We start from the raw sequence: 15,577 nt of genomic DNA, 5'->3' as shown, positions 1-15,577 counted from the left end.
CAGTAGATGGCCATACAGTTTGATTACTTCATTTTTGGTCATGTTAAGTTTTTAAATACCAATGAAAAATATAGCTGGAGATATCCAGAAGGCATGGGAGGATAATACGTTTGAACTTCAAGGTAAGATCTGGGTAGCGGTCATTACAAGAATGAACTTCAAGGTAAGATCTGGGTAGCGGTCATTACAAGAAAATTCATATGGTAGTTGAAGTTATATGATTACATAAAATAATCTAAAAACAACATATAGTGTGGGGGTCTTCAGAGTGTGTGTGTGTGCATGTGTGTGTACACACAGTCTTGCTTTGTTTTTAATTGGTTTTGAATGTCTTTGGTTAGGACACACACTATAATTCAAACACAGTCTTTACCATTCCCTATTTTCTTATACCTGGAAAACTTATTAAAGTTATTTTACCTGTTTGACCTCTGGAAATACTTGTGTTTTCAATTTCTGGTGTAGCAAGAAAAGCAGTGGACTTTTTATCACTTAACATTAAAAATAGATTTTAACAAAATATTTTTAATATTATTTTAAATCACCATACAGAAAAATTGATTTTTAAATATCTTGATGTACAGTTTTATGAATTTTAACACATGTATGGAGACATGTTATCACTACTACATCAGGACATATAATAATTTTAACATAAAACTTCCTCATTCTACCACTTTATAGTCATCCTTCCTCCCACCCATAAATGCTGGCAACCTGTTCTATTTCTATATCTTTTTCTTTTCTTTTTTTTTTTTTTGAGACGGAGTCTTGCTCTGTCACCCAGGCTGGAGTGCAGTGGCACAATCTCGGCTCACTGCAAGCTCCACCTCCTGGGTTCACGCCATTCTCCTGCCTCAGCCTCCCGAGTATCTGGGACTATAGGCACCCGCCACCACGCCCAGCTAATTTTTTGTATTTTTATTAGAGATGGGGTTTCACCATGTTAGCCAGGATAGTCTCGATCTCCTGACCTCGTGATCCACCTGCCTCAGCCTCCCAAAGTGTGTTCTATAGCTTTATAGTCTTGCATTTTCAGAACGTTATATAAATGATATAATGCAGTATGCAGCCTTTTGAGACTGGCTTTTTTATGCAGCATAATGTCTTTGAGAGTCATCCAAATTGTTGTGTGTATCAATAGTTTGGGCTTTTTATTCTGAGTAGTATTCCATTGTGTGGTTGTGCCAGTTTATTCATGTATTCACTTATTGAAGGACATTTGGATTCTTTCTAGTTTGGGGCAATTATGAATAGTGCAGATATAAACATTTGTGCTCAGACATAAGTTTTCATTTCTCTAGGATAGAAACTCAGGAATGGAATTGCTGAGTCACATGGTAAGTCTATGTTTAACTTTGTAGGAAACTACCAAACCATTTTGTAGAGTGGATGCACCATTTTTTATTCCCCTAGTAATGTATGAGAGACCCAGTTGCCCAGCACTTGATATTGTCAATTATTTTTTAAAAAATTAAAACATCATATTGTACCCTATAAATGTATAATGTATACTATTATTATTGTTTGTTAATTAAAAATTTTAAGATGTTTCTTTCTTGCTAGAAGAGAAAAAGACGCTTTTTTAATATAAGGAAATATTCCCAGAAACAGATAAAATGTAAAGTAAAATCATTCATTCTCTTCCCAACCACGAGGAAATTGCTAATTGTTTCAAGTGTATCCTTCCAGAGTATTAACTCATTCATGAGCATATATAGATGTATACGAATATCCTTTTGTTACTTTAAAAATTCAAATGGTATAAAAGAATATGGTTCTGCATATAAATGTACATTGTATATTTTTATTTCTATGGTCTATTTTGAGTTAATTTTTGTATAAGGTATGCGGTTAAGGTTGAGGGCTTTTTGTTTTGCTTTCTCATTTGCATATTGATGTACCATTGTTGCAACATCATTTTTTGTTCATCCACTAAATTGCTTTTGCACCTTTGCCAAAAATCAATTGACCCATAATTGTGTGGGCATACTTATGGTCTCATTTTGCTCCATTGATCTATTTGTCTATCCCTTTGCCAGAACCACACTGTTTTGATTACTGTAGCTTTATAGTAATTCTTTTTTTTGAGATGGAGTCTCGCTCTGTCACCCAGGCTGGAGTGCAGTGGTGTAATCTCGGCTCACTGAAACCTCTGGCTCCCAGGTTCAAGCAATTCTCCTGCCTCAGCTTCCCAAGTAGCTGGGACTACAGGCACCCGCCACCACGCCCAGCTAATTTTTGTATTTTTAGTACAGACAGGGTTTCACCATGTTGGCCAGGATGGTCTCGATGTCCTGACCTCATGATGCACCCACCTCGGCCTCCCAAAGTGCTGGGATTACAGGCATGAGCCACCATGCCCGGCCAGTAATTGTTTATTTTTTTATTTATTTTTTTAAATTATTATTTTATTATTATACTTTAAGTTCTAAAGTACATGTGCAAAACATGCAGGTTTATGACATATGTATACATGTGCCGTGTTGGTTTGCTGCACCTATTAACTCATCATTTGCATTAGGTATTTCTTGTAATGCTATCCCTCCCCCATGCTCCCACCCAATGACAGGCCCTGGTGTGTGATGTTCCCCACCCTGTGTCCAGGTGTTCTCATTGTTCAGTTCCCACCTATGAGTGAGAACATGCGGTGTTTGGTTTTCTGTCTTTGCAATAGTTTGCTCAGAATGATGGTTTCCAGCTTCATCCATGCCACTACAAAGGACATAAACTCATCCTTTTTTATGGCTGCATAGTATTCCATGGTGTATATGTGCCACATTTTCTTAATCGAGTCTCTCATTGACAGACATTTGGGTTGGTTCCAAGTCTTTGCTATTGTGAATAGTGCCGCAATAAACATACGTGTGCATGTGTCTTTATAGCAGCATGATTTATAATCCTTTGGGTATATACCCAGTAATGGCTGGGTCAAATGGTATTTCTAGCTCTAGATCCTTCAGGAATTGCCACACTGTCTTCACAATGGTTGAACTAGTTTATGCTCCCACCAACAGTATAAAAGCATTCCTATTTCTCCACATCCTCTCCAGCACCTGTTGTTTCCTGACTTTTTAATGATCGCCATTCTAAACGGTGTGAGATGGTATCTCATTGTGGTTTTGATATACATTTCTCTGATGACCAGTGATGATGAGCATTTTTTCATGTGTCTGTTGGCTGCATAAATGTCTTCTTTTGTGAAGTGTCTGTTCATATACTTTACCCTCTTTTTGATGGGGTTGTTTGAATTTTTCTTGTAAATTTGTTTAAGTTCCTTGTAGATTCTGCATATTAGCCCTTTATCAGATGGATAGATTGTAAAAATTTTCTCCCATTCTGTAGGTTGCCTGTTCACTCTGATGGTAGTTTCTTTTGCTATGCAGAAGCTCTTTAGGTTAATTAGATCCCATTTGTCAATTTTGGCTTTTGTTGCCATTGCTTTTGGTGTTTTAGTCATGAAGTCCTTGGCCATGCCTATGTCTTGAATGGTATTGCCTAGGTTTTCTTCTAGGGTTTTTATGGTTTTAGGTCTAACATGTAAGTCTTTAATCCATCTTGAACTAATTTTTATATAAAGTGTAAGGAAAGGATCCAGTTTCAGCTTTCTACATATGGCTAGCCAGTTTTCCCAGCACTATTTATTAAATAGGGAATCCTTTCCCCATTTCATGTTTTTGTCGGGTTTGTCAAAGATCAGATGGTTGTAGATGTGTGGTGTTATTTCTGAGGCCTCTGTTCTGTTCTAATGGTCTATATCTCTGTTTTGGTACCAGTACCGTGCTGTTTTGGTTACTGTGGCCTTGTAGTATAGTTTGAAGTTGGGTAGCATGATGCCTCCAGCTTTGTTCTTTTTGCTTAGGATTGTCTTGCCAATGCAGGCTCTTTTTTGGTTCCATATGAACTTTAAAGTAGTTTTTTCCAATTCTGTGAAGAAAGTCATTGGTAGCTTGATGGGGATGGCATTGAATCTATAAACTACCTTGGGCAGTATGGCCATTTTCACGATATTAATTCTTCCTATCCATGAGCATGGAATGTTCTTCCATTTGTTTGTGTGCTCTTTTATTTTGTTGAGCAGTGGTTTGTAGTTCTCCTTGAGGAGGTCCTTAACATCCTTTGTAAGTTGGATTCCTAGGATTCCCAAATTCCTAGTTGGATTTTATTCTCTTTGAAGCAATTGTGAATGGGAGTTCCCTCAGGATTTGGCTCTCTGTCTGTTACTGGTGTACAAGAATGCTTGTGATTTTTACACGTTGATTTTGTATCCTGAGACTTTGCTGAAGTTGCTTATCAGCTTAAGGAGATTTTGGGCTGAGATGATGGGGTTTTCTAAATAGACAATCATGTCATCTGCAAATAGGGACCATTTGACTTCCTCTTTTTCTAATTGAATACCCTTTATTTCTTTCTCTTGCCTAATTGCCCTGGCCAGCACTTCCAACACTATGTTGAATAAGAGTGGTGAGAGAGGGCATCCCTGTCTTGTTCCACTTTTCAAAGGGAATGCTTCCAGTTTTTGCCCATTCATTATGATACTGGCTGTAGGTTTGTCATAAATAGCTCTTATTATTTTAAGATACGTCCCATCAATACCTAGTTTATTGCGAGTGTTTAGAATGAAGGGCTGATGAATTTTTTCAAAGTCCTTTTCTGCATCTGTTGAGATAATGATGTGGTTTTTGTCATTGGTTCTGTTTATGTGATGGATTATGTTTATTGATTTGCATATGTTGAACCAGCCTTGCATCCCAGGGATAAAGCCAACTTGATCTTGGTGGATAAGGTTTTTGATGTGCTGCTGTATTCAGTTTGCCAGTATTTTATTGAGGATTTTCGCATCAATGTTCATTGGGGTGTTGGTCTAAAATTCTCTTTTTTTGTTGTGTCTCTGCCAGGCTTTGGTATCAGGATGATGCTGGCTTCATAAAACGAGTTAGGGAGGATTCCCTCTTTTTCTATTGATTGGAATAGTTTCAGAAGGAATGGTACCAGCTCCTCTTTGTACCTCTGGTGGAATTCAGCTGTGAATCCATCTGGTCCTGGACATTTTTTGGTTGGTCGGCTATTATTGCCTCAATTTCAGAGCCTGTTATTGGTCTATTCAGCGATTCAACTTCTTCCTGGTTTAGTCTTGGGAGGGTGTATGTGTTGAGGAATTTATCCGTTTCTTCTAGATTTTATTTGTGTAGAGGTGTTTATAGTATTCTCTGATGTTAGTTTGTATTTCTGTGGGATGGGTGGTGATATCCCCTTTATCATTTTTTATTGCATCTATTTGATTCTTCTCTCTTTTCTTTTTTATTAGTCTTGCTAGCATTCTATCAATTTTGTTGATCTTTTAAAAAACCCAGCTCCTGCATTTACTGATTTTTTGAAGGGTTTTTTTGTGTCTCTATCTCCTTCAGTTCTGCTCTGATCTTAGTTATTTCTTGCTTTCTGCTAGCTTTTGAATTTCTTTGCTCTTGCTTCTCTAGTTTTTTTAATTGTGATGTTAGGTGTCGATTTTAGATCTTTCCTGCTTTCTCTTGTAGGTATTTAGTGCTATAAATTTCCCTCTACACACTGCTTTAAATGTGTCTCAGAGATTCTGGTATGTTGTGTCTTTGTTCTCATTGGTTTCAAAGAACATCTTTATTTCTGCCTTCATTTCGTTATGTACCCAGTAGTGATTCAGGATCAGGTTGTTCAGTTTCCATGTAGTTGTGCAGTTCTGAGTGAGTTTCTTAATCCTGAGTTCTAATTTGATTGACTGTGTTCTGAAAGACAGTTTTTTGTGATTTCTGTTCTTTTACATTTGCTGAGAAGGCTTTACTTCCAACTATGTAGTCAATTTTGGAATAAGTGTGATGTGGTGCTGAGAAGAATGTACATTCTGTTGACTTGGGGTGGAGAGTTCTATAGATGTGTATTAGGTGCGCTTGGTGCAGAGCTGAGTTCAAGTCTTGGATAGCCTTTTTAACCTTCTGTCTTGTTGCTCTGTCTAATATTGACAGTGGGGTGTTAAAGTCTCCCATTATTATTGTGTGGGAGTCTAAGTCTCTTTGTCAGTCTCTAATGATTTGCTTTATGAATCCAGGTGCTCCTGTATACGGTGCATATATTTCTAGAATAGTTAGCTCTTCTTGTTGAATTGATCCCTTTACCATTATGTAATGGCCTTGTCTCTTTTGATCTTTGTTGGTTTAAGGTCTGTTTTATCAGAGACTAGGATTGCAGCCCCTGCTTTTTTTTTTTAGTTTCCATTTGCTTGGTAGATCTTCTTCCATCCCTTTATTTTGAGCCTATGTGTGTCTCTGCACATGAGATGGGTCTCCTGAATTCAGCACATTGATGGGTCTTGACTCTTTATCCAATTTGCCAGTCTGTGTCTTTTAATTGGAGCATTTAGCCTATTTACATTTAAGGTTAATATTATTATGTGTGAATTCAATCCTGTCATTATGATGTTAGCTGGTTATTTTGCCCATTAGTTGATGCAGCTTCTTCCTAGCATCGATGATCTTTACAATTTGGCATGTTTTTGCAGTGGCTGGTACTGGTCGTTCCTTTCCATGTTTAGTGTTTCCTTCAGGAGCTCTTGTAAGGCGGGCCTGGTGGTGACAAAATCTCTCAGCATTTGCTTGTCTGTAAAGGATTTTATTTCTCCTTCACTTATGAAGCTTAGTTTGGCTGGATATGAAATTCTGGGTTGAAAATTCTCTTCTTTAAAAATGTTGCATATTGGCCCCCACTCTCTTCTGGCTTGTAGAGTTTCTGCCAAGAGATCCACTGTTAGTCTGATGGGCTTCCCTTTGTGGATAACCCAACCTTTCTCTCTGGCTGCCCTTAACATTTTTTTCTTTCATTTCAACCTTGATGAAGTTGACAATTATGTGTCTTGGAGTTGCTCTTCTTGAGGAGTATCTTTGTGGTGTTGTCTGTATTTCCTGGATTTGAATGTTGGCCTGCATTGCTACGTTAGGGAAGTTCTCCTGGATAACATCCTGAAGAGTGTTTTCCAGCTTGGTTCCACTCTCCCCATCACTTTCAGGTACACCAATCAGACGTAGATTTGGACTTTTCACATAGTCCCATATTTCTCGGAGGCTTTGTTTGTTTCTTTTTACTCTTTTTTCTCTATATTTCTCTTCTCACTTTATTTCATTAATTTTATCTTCCATCACTGATACCCTTTCTTCCACTTGATCGAATCGGCTACTGAAGCTTGTGCATGCATCACGTAGTTCTTGTGTCATGGTTTTCACCTCCATCAGGTCATTTAAGGTCTTCTCTACAGTGTTTTTCTAGTTAGCCATTCATCTAATCTTTTTTCAACATTTTTAGCTTCCTTGCAATGGGTTCGAACATCCTCCTTTAGCTTGGAGAAGTTTGTTATTACCGACTTTCTGAAGCCTAGTTCCGTCAACTCGTCTAAGTCATTCTGCGTCCAACTTTGTTCCATTGCTGGTGAGTAACTGTGATCCTTTGGAGGAGAAGGGGCATTCTGGTTTTTAGAATTTTTTTTTTTTTTTTTTTTTGTGACAGAGTCTCGCTCTGTCACCCAGGCTGGAGTGCAGTGGTGCGATCTTGGCTCACTGCAAGCTCCGCCTCCCAGGTTCATGCCATTCTCCTGTCTCAGCCTCTCTGAGTAGCTGGGACTACAGGCACCCGCCACCACGCCCGGCTAATTTTTTTGTATTTTTTTTTAGTAGAGGCGGGATTTCACCATGGTCTAGCTCTCCTGACCTCGTGATCCACCCGCCTCGGCCTCCCAAAGTGTTGGGATTACAAGTGTGAACCACCGCGCCTGGCCTAGAATTTTCTGCTTTTCTGCTCTGGTTTCTCTCCATCTTTGTGGTTTTGTCTACCTTTGGTCTTTGATGATGGTGACCTACAGATGGGGTTTTGGTGTGGATGTCTTTGTTGATGTTATTCCTTTCTGTTTGTTAGTTTTCCTTCTAACAGTCAGGTCCCTCAGCTGCAGGTCTGTTGGAGTTTGCTGGAGATCCACTCCAGACCCTGTTTGCCTGTGTATCATCAGCGGAGGCTGCAGAACAGCAAATATTGCTGCCTGATCCTTCCTCTGGAAGCTTCATCTCAGAGGGGCACCCGGCTGTATGAGGTGTCAGTTGGCCCCTACTTGGAAGTAGCTCCAACTTAGGCTACATGGGGGTCAGGGACCCACTTGAGGAGGCAGTCTGTCTGTTCTCAGAGCTCAAAACCATGCTAGGAGAACCACTGCTCTCTTCAGAGCTGTCAGACAGGACGTTTAAGTCTGCAGAAGTTTCTGCTGCCTTTTGTTCAGCTATGCCGTGCCCCAACAGGTGGAGTTTACAGAGGCAGGCACGCCTCCTAGAGCTGAGGTGGGTTCCACCCAGTTCAAGCTTCCCGGCTGCTTCGTTTACCTACTCAAGCCTCAGCAACAGTGAACACTCCTCCCCCAGCCAGGCTTGCCATCTTGCAGTCTGATCTTGGACTAGCAGTGAGCAAGGCTCCCTGGGAGTGGGACCCACTGAGCCAGGTGCGGGATATAATCTCCTGGTGTGCTGTTTGCTTAGACTGTTGGAAAAGCTTGGTGTTTAGGTGGCAGTGTCCCAATTTTCCCAGTTCAGTCTGTCACGGCTTCCCTTGGCTAGGAAAGGGAAATCCCCCGACCCCTTGCACTTCCTGGGTGAGGTGATGCCCCGCCTGCTTTCGCTCACCCCCCATGGGCTGCCCCCACTGTCCTACTAGTCCCAGTGAAATGAACCAGGTACCTCAGTTGGAAATGCAGAAATCACCTGTCTTCTGCATCAATCACACTGGGAGCTGCAGACCAGAGCTGTTCCTATTTGGCCATCCTGGAACGGACCCCAGCAATTCTTAAAATCAGTTAGTATGCATTGAGATGCTTCACAGAGCTAGAAAAAACTATTTTAAAATTCACATGAAACCAAAAAGAGCCCGATTAGTCAAGGCAATCCTAAGCAAAAGGAACAAAGCTGGAGACATCATGCTATCCATCTTCAAATTATCCTACAGGGATAGAGTAACCAAAACAGCATGGTACTGGTACAAAAACAGACACATAGACCAACAGAACTGAATAGAGATCTCAGAAATAAGACAGGATACCTACAATTATCTGATCTTTGACAAAGCTGACAAAAACAAGCAATGGAGAAAGGATGCCCTATTCAATAAATGGCGCTGGAATAACTGCCTAGCTATATGAAGAAGATTAAAACAGGACCCCTTCCTTATACTATATACACAAATTAACTCGAGATGGATTAAAGACTTAAATGTAAAACCCCAAACTATAAAAACCCTGGAAGACAACCTAGGCAATACCATTCAGGCCATAGGCATGGGCAAAGATTTCATGACGAAGATGCCAAAAGCAATTGCAACAACAGCAAAAATTGACAAATGGGATCTAATTAAACTAAAGAGCTTCTGCACAGCAAAAGAAACTATCAGCAGAGTAAACAGACAACCTACAGAAAGGGAGAACATTTTTGCAAACTATGCATCTGACAAGGGTCTAATATCCAGCATCTATAAGGAACTTAAGCAAATTTACAAGAAAAAAACAACTTCATAAAAAGTGGGCAAAGGACACTAACACTTTTCAAAAGAAGACATACATGTGGCCAGCAATCACATTTTAAAAAGCTCAATATCACTGATCATTAGAGAAATGCAAATCAAAACTACAATGAGATACCACCTAATACCAGGCAGAATGGCCATTACTAAAAGACGTACAATAACAGAGGCTGGCAAGGTTATAGAGAAAAAAGAACGCTTATACAAATGTATGTAGGAGTGTAAATTATTTCAACCATTGTGGAAGATAATGTAGTCATTCCTCAAAGAGCTAAGGACAGAAATACCATTTGACCCAGCAATACCATTACTGGGTATATACCCAAAGGAATATAAATTGTTCTGTTATAAAGACACATGCATGCGTATGTTTATTGAAGCACCATTCAGAATAGCAAAGACATGGAATCAACCTAAATGCCCATCAATGATAGACTAAATAAAGAAAATGTGGTGCATATATACCATGGAATGTTATGTAACCATAAAAAGAATGAGATTATGTCCTTTGCTAGGACATGGATGGAGCTAGAAGCCATTGTCCTTAGCAAACTAACATTTGTGATGGGCCCTGAGCATCCTTTCAACTTCTTGCTAGGTATGCCAAAAATGCAAAGTCCTGAATACTTTTTTTTTTTTTTTTGAGATGGAGTGTCGTTCTTGTTGCCCAGGCTGGAGTGCAATGGCGCGATCTTGGCTCACCACAACCTCCACCTCCTGGGTTCAAGCAGTTCTCCTGCCTCAACCTCCTGAGTAGCTGGGATTACAGGCATGCGCTACCATGCCTGGCTAATTTTGTATTTTTAGTAGGGACAGGGTTTCTCCATGTCAGTCGGGCTGGTCTCAAACTCTTGACCTCAGGTGATCCACCTGCCTTGGCTTCCCAAAGTGCTGGGATTACAGGCATGAGCCACTGCGCTTGATCAGTCCTGAATACTTTTTACCTGTGTTGTTTCTCAGGGTTGTGTTTGCAGTGAGCAACCCAGAGTGATGACATTATGTCTCTCCTTTGGACAAAATGCAGGGGTTCACTGTAAAAGTGAATACCCCAGTCGTAGTGTTTCTCTCCCATAATGCAACCCATTACATGCGCAAGTATCAATTGAGGAGCCTCATATTTTCTGCCAGCATCCATCGAACAGTAATAGGCTATCTCATTACCTTGTAAGTAGGGTAAAATTGCAGATCCTTCACAGTTCTTGACAGTTTTGAAAATGAGTATAGGTGCAGGCTGTGTTAGTCGATATGAGAAGACTGCTCGGAACCTAATAGTGAACGGTTTCTATCCAGTGATGGACAGACCAGGGTGGGAATAAGGATCCTCCACTTCTCTAGCTGTTAATGAGGCTAAGAATTGAAAAACAAATCCCAATGGTGCTTTGATTATTGTTCATTTACCTCTGGTGGGAGGATGAAGGCATGTCATGATGACAATGGGGTGGCAAGCCCTGGGGTTCCAGCGAAAAGGCAAGGTATGGTGTGAATGCTGAATCAAAGAACCCACAATGCTAAAATACCATCAGCAGTGAGGATATAGAGCTTTGAGCAGAGCAAAACATTAGAAGTTAATTTGTTAGGCTTGAGCAGTTGTTCACTGGAAACCCAAAGTAAATACAAAGCTTTGGTGCAGAACTTAGTTCTCACTGCACTTCATGATTATTCTCTTCCCCTCTACCCTGATCTTAAGTATTTTAAGAAAAAATGAAATATGCTGGGAAATTTTGGGAAGAGGAGGGACTAAAAATTTTTATAGCTCTGTTGGATATAAGCAATTCGTGATGGGCCCTGAGCATCCTTTCAACTTCTTGCTCGGTATCCCCAAAATGCAAAGTGTTTCAAGTCACCATCTTACTTGATTTTGTAGATGTGGCCCAAAACATTGAGGACTGCAAGGTAAAGCTGCAGCAGCATGTGTGGGCACAAAAAGGGTCCCTGGGTCTGGGCCCTTGCTGGTCTCCAGGAGGTATATGGGGAAGAGACAGCACCAACTCTGGGTGAAGAAGCCAAAGGAGAAAAAAATAAAAGCCTTCCTGCAACTCAGCCTTACAAAAAGTATGTACAAAAATCTTGCAGTGTACATCATTTCTAAGGGTGAAAAAGTGAATGCTTTTCCCCTAAGATCGTGAACAAGGTGGACTGCCTATTCCTACAATTTCTGTTCAACATAGTACTGGAAATCCTAGCCAGTGTGGTGAGGGAAATAAAGAAATAATGGGCATACTGATTGCAAAAGTAGAAATAAAATGGTTGTTATTCATGAATGACATAATCCTCTATGTATAAGGTCTTGAGGAATCTACATAAAAAGCTATTTGAGCAAATAAGGTCACAAGATAAAATATCAATTGTATTCTGTGTACTAAGCAATGAACAATTGGGAGTTAAAATTTTAGAATACCATTTACAGAAGCATACAAAATCATTAAACATGGATGGATAAATTAAATATGTGTAAAAGTACAATACTTTGTTGAGAGAAATAAAAGAAGATGTAAATAAATGAAAGATATACCATGGTCATGTATTGGAAGACGGAATATTTTACAGATATTGTGTTAGTTTTCTATTATTGTGTAATAAATTAACACAAATTTCAGGACAACACAAATTTATTGTTGTATCATTTCTGTGACTCTGGAGTTGAGGCTAATTTGTTGTTGTTGTTGTTGTTTATTGAGATGGAGAGACTCGCTCTGTTGCCCAGGCTGGAGTGCAATGGCAAGATCTCGGCTCACTGCAACCTCCGCCTCCCAGGTTCAAGCAATTCTCCTGCCTCAGCCTCCTGAGTAGCTGGGATTACAGGCAAGTGCCACAACGCCCAGCTAATTTTTGTATTTTTAGTAGAGACGGGGTTTCACCATGTTGGCCAGGCTGATCTGGAACTCGTGACCTCAAGTGATCTGCCCACCTCGGCCTCCCAAAGTGCTGGGATTACAGGCCTGAGCCACTGCGCCCGGCCGCAAATTGGAGGTTTTAAGGGTAATCTGAGAAGCCAATCACATCCAGCCTACTAAAGTAGGACTATGGTACAAACTTTCGGTTATAAGATTAATAAGTTTTGGAGAGCTAATGTACTGCATGGTGACTATAGTTAATAATACTTTATTGTTTACTTGAAATTCAGTAAAAGAGCAGATTTTTGAGTGCCCTAACTGCACACACACACATGCACATATGTTACATATGGTAACTCTGGGTGGTGATGGATGTATTAATGAATTTGATTGTAGTAATCACTATGCAATGTATACCTATATCAACTCATCACATTGTACACCTTGAATATATGTAATTTTAATTCATCAATTATACATCAAAATGCTGAGAAAAAGTAGGACTATGAAGTGGAAGCTCATTTAGAGGCCTATGGGAAGCTTCTGTTTGTGTATGGTATCACCTCTTTGGGACCTAGCTTTTGATTGTGAATCTAGAGCTGCTTTTGGTCAGCAGGGTCAGCAGTTGGAAAGATGAGCTAAATGCTGGGCAGAGGAAGTGATGACAAATTGGAATCTGTCAGGGACCTTTGCATCTGTTCATCAACATATTTGTGGTATATTTGTATTTTTCAAAGATGGATGCAATAATATATTCCATCTTACATGCTCTTCTGCAATATGACTTGCCACTCCCCAGTCGAGAGGTAGAGTCTATTTCTCCATCCCATTGAGCCTGGCACTAACTGTGAATACTTTGACTAGCAGATGATGGTGTAAATGGTACTATACCAGTTGTGGGCACAGCACCTACCTGGCATGAAAATGGATTCCTGCCACTTAGAACACTCACTATTGGGATGCTTCCTCAAAGAATCTGGCTTCCATGCTGTAGAAGCCCTAGACACATGATGAGGCCACATGTAAGTGCTCTAGTCTATAGCACCAGCTGAATTCCCAGCCAACATCCAGCCATGTGCATGAACCATCTTGGAGGCCCAGTCCAGTTGATTATTTAGAGAAATCCAGCCCCCAGACACCATTTGACAAACTGTAAGACCCACTCAGCTGAACCTAGTCAACTCACAGCACCATTAGAGATAATAATAAATTTTTAAGCCACTAAGTCTTGGGACAATTTGCTACATAACAATGGATAATCAGCAGTATCTGACCATGAAGACCCTCCAAGAATTATAGCTGTTGTTTTACTTTTACCTCTTAATCACACAGTTTCTTCTAATATGAAACCATTCAAATAAAGGGATTTCAGGAAATGTAGTTTCTGTTGGGAAAAGCTGAGTGTTGGGAGAGAAGCTGAGCAGGGCTTGCATGTCTGACATAATGTAAAAGTCTTGGAATAGGTCTGGGGTCCAGGGTCTAAAACCCCTTGTGCCCTTTGGAACACCAAGCTCTGTGCTAAAGGGTGGAAGGCTACCCTGATGCACCATAATCTAAGCCCAGGGCATAAAATCCCTCGTGGCTTGGATAGAATCCAGGGCTCAGGGCACAAAACCCCTCAGGGCCTCTGGAACGTGTCTAGACTTGCTGGCTCCTTGCTCCTTGCTCTCCCAGGATTGATTGTATCTTGAGTTAAAATAACCTGCTCTCCATTATCTCAAGTAGCAGAGCAGATGCTAAACCATCACAGCTGATGCTAAACCATCACAGCTGTAAATCCTGTGCTTAATGCAATGCGCCCTTTCAACCCCACATTCTCACCACCTGTTTCTTTGATCACCAATAAATAGTCTGGGCTTCCAGAGCTCGGGGCCTTCACAGCCTCCATACTTAGCGATGGCCCCCTGAACTCACTTTCTCTCTCAAACTGTCTTTTCTCATTCCTTTGACTCCGCCAGACTTCGTCACCCCCACAACCTGGTGTTGGGTCCGATCACCCCAACATTCCTGGCTGCCCAACGTGAGGCAACAAAGATCCTGGTGAAGGAATGCTAGAGAGTGTGAAAGCGGAGGATGCATTGTCAAAGGACACCCGAGGACAACTGAAAGAAGCTCGGTGGGAAAGCTTAGCACTCAGAAGAACCAAGGTAACAATGGGACAAAGTGAAAGCAAACATTCTGCTTACTTGAATTTCTTAAGGCACTTATTACAAAGAGGGTGAGGCATGGGGTAAGACCAGGGGAATCTGAGGCTTGTTTATTCAGAGGGCCCCATTTAGAGAAAAAGAAGACAAAGTGAGGACTTAGAAGGAGCCTGGGCAAGTTATCTTGAAGCTTCAGTTTCACGGTTAACCTGCCTCTGCTAGAGAAAAACAGATTTAATGAGCACAGAGGCATGATATGGGCTGAATGTAAAGAAATCTGGACTCAAGGCCCCAAGGATTATTTGTTTGAGTTGTGGAATATGCTTGATTTTGGTATGTTAGCAATTTTATCAGCATCATTCATTGCAAGATTCAGGGCATTCTGGCATGCTTCCAAAGCCCAGAGCATCATTGATGTAAATGATAATTTGAAGGACTTGACAAAAGTAACATTGGGAGATAATGTGAAACACTACAATTTGGCCAGGAGGGAGTGGGACCCCCCAGATCCTGGTATGGTGTCTGAAGGTCTTTGTGCAGTTGCTGTGGTTTTGAGTTTCTCTGGGATAGCTTGTATTTTGCCAGCAAATGAAAGCTTTGGACCTCTGCAGATGTTGCTTGGAGGAGCAGTCAAAGACATCTTCAGGTTCATGGTCATATTCATTATGGTGTTTGTGGCCTTTATGATTGGAATTTCAACCTCTACTTCTACTACATTGATGTAAAACAAAATGAAGCCTTCACAACAGTTGAAGAGAGTTTTAAGACACTGTTCTGGGCTATATTTGGACTTTCTGCAGTGAAATCAGTGGTCATCAACCATAACCACAAATTCATTGAAAACATTGGTTATGTTCTTTATGGAGTCTATGATGTTACAATGGTCATTGTTTTGCTAAATATGTTAATTGCCATGATCAACAGTTCATTCCAGGAAATTGAGGATGACGCTGATGTGGAGTGGAAATTTGCAAGGGCCAAACTCTGGTTTTCCTGCTTTGGGGAGGGGAGAGCACTTCCTGTTCC

Source organism: Nomascus leucogenys, chromosome X (assembly GCF_006542625.1).
Source record: "Nomascus leucogenys isolate Asia chromosome X, Asia_NLE_v1, whole genome shotgun sequence".
Classification (NCBI taxonomy): domain Eukaryota; kingdom Metazoa; phylum Chordata; class Mammalia; order Primates; family Hylobatidae; genus Nomascus; species Nomascus leucogenys.
Note: the sequence above shows the minus strand (reverse complement) of the source record.